Source organism: Malus sylvestris, chromosome 13 (genome assembly GCF_916048215.2).
Source record: "Malus sylvestris chromosome 13, drMalSylv7.2, whole genome shotgun sequence".
In the NCBI taxonomy this organism is placed as follows: domain Eukaryota; kingdom Viridiplantae; phylum Streptophyta; class Magnoliopsida; order Rosales; family Rosaceae; genus Malus; species Malus sylvestris.
The window spans coordinates 33,686,556-33,695,227 of NC_062272.1; the positions used below are offsets into that span (position 1 = coordinate 33,686,556).

General features: G+C 45.4%; 1 pseudogene; it reads left to right on the forward strand.

Moving 5' to 3' along the window:
* Positions 1 to 253: 253 nt before the first annotated feature.
* On the forward strand, positions 254 to 2,442 carry LOC126597756 (uncharacterized; annotated as a pseudogene).
* The last annotated feature ends 6,230 nt before the right edge of the window (positions 2,443 to 8,672 follow it).

Here is an 8,672-nt window from a genome sequence, read left to right on the forward strand (position 1 = left end):
GTCTGGAAGTCTTAGTGATGAGGGCTCCCCTAGCTCTAACTCTAGGTTTGAGCCTGCCATGTCAGGGTCTTCATGGCCTTTGTTAAAGTCTGGTATGAAAGAAACGTTGGATGATCCTCACAATTGTCAAACCTTAGCCAATATTGGTTCTTCCTCCATGCTAGTGGGTGAGAGGGTTGTTTATGACGCCATACCCATATTTCGTTCTGATCCTCACAATTGTCAAACCTTAGCTAATATTGGTTCTTCCTCCATGCTAGTGGGTGAGGGGGTTGTTTGTGACGCCATACCCATATTTTGCTCTGAGTTCACAGTGGCCCATTTAGAAAATAACTTGTTAGATAGCGAAAAACAGCTTGAGGCCCTAAGGTGATCATGTAGTATCCCCCGTAGTGTAGGAATACGTTTGGTGCGTTGTGAAGAATTGCCTTCTGAGCCGCCCACGGGTCATGTTATGTTCTATACCCAGACATTAATGACCTTGGGGGTAAATTTACCTTTGCATCCGTGGTTGCAACGGATGCTGTCTTTTATTGGTTATGCACCGAGGCAACTCAACCCTGGTTTCTGGGATACCTTGATCGGGTTTTATATTATTTGGATAGAGTGTGGATTAGGTGAGCCTTCCTTCCATCAGTGGCGCTACTGTTATAAGATGCGCCCGGTGAAAGCATGTACTGGTTATGCCGAATGTGCATGTCGGAGTAAGAGAGAGCGTGTTGTCTTTGATAAGAGAAAGGCGTACTGCACATGGAAGAAACGTTGGTGCTTTATTTATAATGATTGGGAGCATGCTAAGGGTGTCACGCCTGAGCGACGTGTTCCTACTCACTTCCAAACTGTAAGTTGTAATGTATCCATTTTCTCATTATTTGCTATTGTTGTGATTTTCTCTTGCTTCTAAGATTTTTCTTCATGCAGTGACACGAGGCACCATCAAACTCTCCGGACAGGAGCTAGCTGATGTAGAGAAAGTGATGAGGGTGCCCAAAGAAGATAGACACTTGGGTAAGCTACGACCCTTGTTTCGAAAGTACGGTTTCCAGCCCTTAGTTTCCGAGTGCCAGAGATGAGCGAGTAAGTTGTATCCTCACTTGATCCTTGTTCTTCCTTTTTTTATATATATATATATATATATATATATATATATATATATATATATATAGATATATAATGTGGTATTCCTTACTTTGATTTTCCTTGTTCAGTGGAGAAGGTGGGCAAGAAAGTGGAGACTAGCACCAAGAAAAGGAGAGTGCCCATGTTAGTTCCTTCAGAAGACATCCTGTTTCACAAGGAAGCTCGCAAGCACCGAGTGAGATCAATCATTAAAACTAAGTCTCGAGAAGAAGTCCTCAAGGTTGCTGCCACGAAGAAAGCTGAAGCTGAGGCCATTGGATGTGCTGCTACCATAGTTGTCGGGGAAGATAGGCGATTGTTGCCTCCTCTTCCTACTATCAATCCTATCTTTCCTCCAGTTAGGGAGCACATTAGGCAGAAAGGTGATCCTAGTTCTAGCAGCAAGGGTAAAGATAAAGAAGAGGTTGGCAGTGTCCCTTAGAAAGATTTGAAGGTTGCCATGCGGCCAAAGGACTTTGGGTATATCAACAATTGCCTAGCAGGGTGTCGATTCACTTTCGATGAGCTCGGAGAGCCTTTAGCTAAAGATGAATCGGATTGTGACCGGATGTTGAAGCTGTCTTCATATGTGAGTGTTACTTTGTCATTTCCTTGTTTTCTCCTCTTTATTAGCATTATTTTGGTAGCGATGATCGTCTTGTCATGCAGGTCATGGCTGAGTATCACGACAGACTGGGAGAAGCTGAACGGTGCAAGGTGAAACTGAAAGAGAATAAGCAGCTTATGAATGATGCCAAGAAGACGAGCAAAGCTTTGACTGAGGCCATCCAAGTCAGGGATCAACATTTTGAGAGTTTGAAGAGGCGGAAAGGTGAGAACTTGAGACTCAAGGTACAGTTGGAGGCGACTAAGAAACAGTTGGAGACAATTATGCTCGAGGTTTCCAAGGTTAAAGGGGAGTTGGATAGTGCCTTGGTTGAGGTTTCTGAGCTGAAGAGTAGTATCCCGACTTAGAATGAAGCTGTTATGAAGGAGTTCTTGGGTTCCCCGGCCTTTCTCCATGTCCTTAGACCTCGCTGTATCTGGGAAGTTCACTTTGAAAAAAGGAAATGGATGGCTGTCCTTGATCGTTATGATGATGGAAGCGTTCTTCGAAAATACCGTGAAGAAATAGATGAGCATCATCGAAAAGGTGAAACCTTCGACCTTGCCGTTTATTCTAGCAGTGCAGATGAGTCTGGTGATGAGGCTAGTGCTGATGAGCAGAGTCATCAGGGTGATGATGAGTTTGGAAATGCAGAAAATGGCGATAGGACTCAGAGTGATATGATCAGGGGTTCAACCTCAGATGAGGATGACTAGAAGTGCTTTCACTTTCTGCATGTACTCTACATGCATTGTTTGTATGGCATGTGCCATGTGATAAGCCTGAGAGTTTTTTTTTTTTTTTTTTGTTTTGTTTTGTTTTGCATGTTTATGAGTGTTTGCATTATCAAGCAAGTGTTTGTATTATCAAGCTTCAAGTGTTTGCATTATCAAGCTTCAAGTGTTTGCCCTATCATTGATGAATGTTTGGCTATGTTTGCATAGATCCTTTGTATAGTCTTGTTGACACATACTTAGATTTGATTTTGTATTGGAAACATTTGCGTTGAAGCTTCAACACTTGAGTGTTTCATTGCTCAGAATGTAAAAGAGTTTAGGGCCGAGTTGGCTAAATCACCTCTTTATTGAATTCATACCAAATGATCTTTGTTACATAGGATGCCGAATGGCTGTAGCTTAACACTTGTACAATGTGAGTCTATTTGTAATAGTACTTCAAGTGGTCAGCATTCCATGGATGGCCAAAGGTCTTGCCGTCTGAGCTTCTGAGCTTGTAGGAGCCAGGGCGGCTGATGCCGACGACCTCGAACGGTCTGTCCCAGTTAGGACTGAGTGTTCCTTCACTCGGGACCCTATCACAGAGTAATCTTTTCTTCAGTACCCAGTCTCCCACTTTGAAAGAGTGAGGTTTGACCCTTGAGTCGTAGTAGTTGGAAATGCGCTGCTTGTAGGCGACATTCCTCAGGTGAGCCTGATTTCTGTGTTCCTCGACTAGATCCAGGTTGAGGGTGAGTTGTTTGTCGTTCTCACTCTGCATGTAATTCTAGATTCGGTATGTTGCTTGCTGAAGCTCAACCGGGACAACTGCTTCTGTACCAAAAGCAAGTGAGAATGGAGTTTCTCTTGTGGAAGTCCGATATGAAGTGCGGTATGACCAAAGAACTTGGGGTACGAATTCTGGCCAACAACCTTTAGCTTTGTCCAAGCTAGTTTTCAGAGTGCACTTGATTATTTTGTTAACAGCCTCGACTTGTCCATTAGACTGGGGATGGGTTGGAGAGGCAAAACATAAGTTGATGTTGAACTTAGAGCAGAACATCTTGAATTTCTTGTTGTCGAACTGCCGCCCATTGTTCGTGACTATCGCATTGGGAATGCCGAATCTGCAGAGGATGTTCTTCCATACGAAGTCTTCTATTTTTCCCTCAGTAATGGTTGCCAAGGGTTCTACTTCAGCCCACTTTGTGAAGTAGTCAACTGCAACGATTGCATAGCAGACCTTGCCCTTCCCTGCAGGCATTGGGCCGATCAAATCAAGTCCCCATTGAGCGAAGGGCCAAGGCCTGATCATAGGAATGAGCGGCTCGGGAGGGGAGTGAGGGATAGTTGCTTAGGGTTGACACTTATCACATGAGCGAGATATTATGATGGCATCTTGGTGGAGTGTTGGGCAATAGTATCCTTGGCGAAAAGTCTTATGTGCTAGGGATCGAGACCCAGCATGATCTCCGCAGACTCCTCTATGTATTTCCCGAAGGACAATTTCCGCCTCCGCAGGTGTAAGGCATCTTAGGTATGGTAGGGTAAAACCGTGCTTGTAGAGTTGGTCATTAATGATCAGGTAGCGGGCAGACTTGTATCGAATCTGCTTAGCTTGGACTTTGTCAATTGGGAGGGTGCCATGAGCAAGGAATTTATAAATTGGGGTAATCCAACTATCTCCTTGTTGTAAATTGCACACTTCTGCGACCATGGTGCTTGGTACTGCCAATAATTCGACATGAATTTTTCTCCCAATCTTGTCTTCCACTGTCGAGGCGAGGCGAGCCAAAGCGTCTGCATGACTGTTTGCCACTCGAGGAACTTGGGTGATCTGGTAGTGGAAATGCTTGAGCAAAAGTCGCGTTTGCGCAAGATATGCTGCCATGGAGCTATCCTTAGCATCACAGTTGTTTGTGACTTGGTTGACCACTAATTGGGAGTCACTGAAGATATCAATTCGTTTAACCCCAAGATGTTTGGCCAAACGTAAGTCTGCTAGAAGGGCTTCGTATTCGGCCTCGTTGTTCGATGCCTTGAATTTGAAACGAAGAACGTATTCTATCGCCACTTTGTCAGGGGTAGTGAGGACTAATCCTGCTCCGCAGCCCTGTTGGTTGGATGAGCCATCAATATACAGACTCCATACTGGGGTTGTTGATTATATCTTCTGAGCTTCCGATGGTAATGAAGCTACTGCTTCAGGTGTAGAAGTAATGTCAACAGGATATGTGAAGTCGGCGATGAAATCTGCTACTGCTTGACCTTTTTCGGCTGGTTTTGGTTGGTAGGAGATGTCAAACTCACCCAATGCTATCGCCCATTTGATCATTTGCCCAGACGTGTCAGGAATCTGGAGTATCTGTCGAAGAAGGTGATTAGTAAGCATGATGATCGCGTGTGCTTGGAAATAAGGACGAAGTTTTCGAGCAGACATGACCAATGCTAGAGCTAATTTCTCAATGTTGGAGTATTGTGTCTCCGCATCTTGTAGGGCCTTGCTAGCATAGTAGACGGGCCGTTCGACACCACTGTCCTTTCGAATAAGAACAGAACTGACTGCTGAAGCCGAAATCGATAGATAGATAATGAGAGTGTCACCAACTTCTGGTTTGGAGAGCAGAGGGGCTTTACTCATGTACTCTATGAGGTTCCTGAATGCCTTGGCACATTCCTCCGTCCATGTAATGTACTTCTTATTTCTCTTGAGTACTTTGAAGAAAGGAGCACATCTGTCTGTGGCCTTAGAGATGAATCTGGTTAAGGCTGCCACATTGCCAGTAAGGCTTTGGATGTCTTTTGAAGTTACTCGCTCTTTCATGTCGAGGATTGCTTTGATCTTTTCTGGGTTAGCTTCAATGCCTCGTTGGCTAATCATGAAGCCTAAGAATTTGCCAGAGCCCACGCCGAAGGCACATTTGTTGGGGTTCAACCTCATTCGATACCTCTTTAGAATGGTGAAAGTTTCAGATAAGTTGGTGATGTGTTGGTCAGCATGTTTGCTCTTGACTAACATATCATCAACGTAAACTTCCATGCTCTTCCCAACCTGTTCGGTGAACATTGAATTGACCAGTCTCTGATAAGTTGCTCCTGCATTCTTTAGGCCGAAAGGCATGACTTTGTAGCAATATAGTCCCCTGTCAGTAGTGAAAGCTGTGTGTTCTTGGTCTGAGGGGTTCATAAAGATTTGGTTGTATCATGAATAAGCGTCCATGAAGCTCAAGAGCTCACACCCTGCCGTAGAGTCTAAGTCTATCAATGAGAGGAAGGGGGAAACTATCCTTCGGGCATCCTTTGTTTAGGTCAGTGTAGTCGACACACATTCTCCACAATACCTTTTGAAGCATGAGACTTTCCTTGGTCGGATTTTTCTTAACAAGGACAACATTTGCTACCCATGTTGGGTAATTGACTTCACGGACAAAGCCTATGTCCTTGAGTTTTTCAACTTCTGCTTTCATCGCCTCATATCATTCAACATCATAAGATCTTCCCTTCTGTTTTACTGGTTTGGTCTTGGGATCAATACTCAAGTGGTGACAGATGATATCGGGAGAGATGCCCGGCATATCTTTATATGACCAAGCGAAGACCTCGGCGTTCTCTTGCAAAAATTAGATGAGCGACAACCGAAGGGGTGGTGACAAAGTGGTGCCAATCTTCACCATGCGATCTGGATGGTCTTTGGAGATAGAGACATTCTCTAACTCTTCAGCGGGTTGTGCTTGCTGGGTGAAGGAGTCATCTCGAGGGTCATCGGGTTGACTGTTGCCATTATGAAGATCAGAGTTGGCTTCATCTGGACTGGTCTTTACTACTTGGTTATGTATAGAGAGGGTCTCCTTGGGGACAGGCAGGTGTTGTTGCTTAACTAAAGTGTTGTAACATGATCGAGCACTAAGTTGATCTCCCCTAATGTATCCATTGCCGAAATGGGTTGGAAACTTCATCAACAACATATGTGTGGATACCATGGCCTTGAGATCATTGATGCATGTGCGCCCAAAGGTGACATTGTATGCCGTCGGGTAATTGACCACTAGGAAGTTAGTGGTAATAGTAGCTGTGTAGGGGCTTGTACTAATGGTAAGGGGTAAGTGTATACTCCCTAAAGGTTACACGATATCGCCAGAGAAGCTTATCAGAGGAGAAATCGAGCGATCGAGCAAGTGTTCAACTACATTAAGTGCCTTGAAAGCTTCAGCAAACATGATATTGACTGAAGCACCTGTGTCTATCAGGATTCGTTTCACATCAAAATTTGCTATGTGAGCTTCCACAATCAGCGGGTCGTTATGAGGGTAAATGATACCTCTTTCTTCCTCAGGGTAGAAACATATTGGATCCCAGTTAGGCTTTTGATACTTGCCTCCCCTGATGTCTTCCACGTGAAACACTTGATGGCCAGGTCTCAAAGTTCGTTCACTGTTTTTCATGGCCCTATTGGAAGATTCAGACATGGGTGTGCTGCCGCTTATGGAGTATATCACATTCACCTGGCGTTGGTTACGGTTATCCCTTGGAGGGTGAAGGAGGAACTGATCAATTTTTCCTTCACGTGCCAAAGCTTCAATATGATCACGGAGGATGATGCACTTCTCGCCATCATGGCCATTATACTCGTGGTAGCAACAAAACACGCCCGTGTTCTTTGTGGACTTGTAATATGGCTGTCTTGGCTTTGGCTTTGGTATCAGGTGAGCTATACTGGGGTAGATGGCCACGCATGTAGCGTTCAAAGGTGTGTATGTCTCATACCTCGGGGTAGGGCCTGTCTTGACACATGATTGGCCCACTGCGTTGACTGCCTGGGGACGGGCGTTATTGTGATAATATCCTGAGTTATCGCGATAGTGCCCCTTATTCTTTTTATTAAAATGAGATTGGTGAGGATGGAAATCTTTCCTTTTGCCCTGGGATTGATATGTCTGTTGACTTGGCGAAGCATTAAATGAGGCAGGGGGTGTGCTGCTACCGTTCGGAAGGTTGAGGTCATCTCATTCGGTTAGATCTGGCCTCCACTCCCTACTTGCTGATAAGGGGTGACTGTAGGGGGTTTCCCTTGATATGTCCTTACCTCGGCGGAGGCATGGTTGTAAGCTTATGCCATCACCTCAGAGTAAGTCTTCCAAGTGTTGGCATTGATCATGTACTTGAAGAAACAGTCACGTAAGCCTGCCGTGAAGGCCTTGAGGGCGGTCTTGTCATCTGCCTCAGCGCAACGAGAATACTCATGGCTGAAGCGGCCAGCATACTTTCGTAATGACTCGTCCGGCTTCTGGTGAATAGTGTACAAGTCATCTGCGGAATGCAAGCGATCGATCTGGAAGATGCGTTGAGAGACAAACAGCTTCCTCAACTCTTCAAATGAGTCTACTGTCTCAGGTGGAAGACGGCAATACCAGTTTAAAGCTCCGCCAGAGAGGGTGGAGGGGAAGAGAAGGCACCGTTCTTCATCGGTGTGTCTCCGGTATACCATGGTGGACTCAAAGAGGTTAAGGTGTTCAATCGGGTCTTCCCTTCCAGTATAGAGTTGTAAGTCAAGCTTCTGCTTTGTCTTCGCTTGGATAGGGGTGTTGAGGATCCTTCTTGTGAGGGGGCTAGGCCTGGGTTGGTTCCAGTCAGGTATCTCGGCTTGACGTTCAACCTTCAACTTGTTTACTTCCTCAAGGAGCTGTAGGACAAGGGGGTCCTGAGTGGAATCGTGCACCACTGAAGTTTTCTTCCGTAAGTCCCCATCGCCTCTTGGAAGTAGGAAAGTTTGATCAAGATAGTGTGATTTTTCCTTGGACTCGCCACACTGACTTCTAGAGTGAGTATGTCGGAATATTTCCGAGTCCCCTATACCTTCATGTTCTTCTGGGACCTGTTGCCCATTCCCTAGATTGGCTGCTGGCCTGGGTTGTGGAAGAGTACCGAGTCTTTCAGAAACTCTCGGATCATTGATCTTCGAGCTTACGTGGATGAGATTCTCTCAACATTGTTTTAGGAAGTCTCGACAATCGCGATAGACGGCTTTTGATCCTTCCACTCCCTCTATGAGGAGGTGCTTTCCTCTACTTCTCCTGCTTCGGGTTGAAGCAGTTGGGTTGAGAGAAGTCTCATGTTGATTATCACATTGATGTGTAGCTCGATCCTTATCAGGGATGTCCGTGTTGGATATCGGTGACCCTCCGTGTTGGGGGGCATTCAGATGATTGTTGACCTCAACAGGGGCAACGATC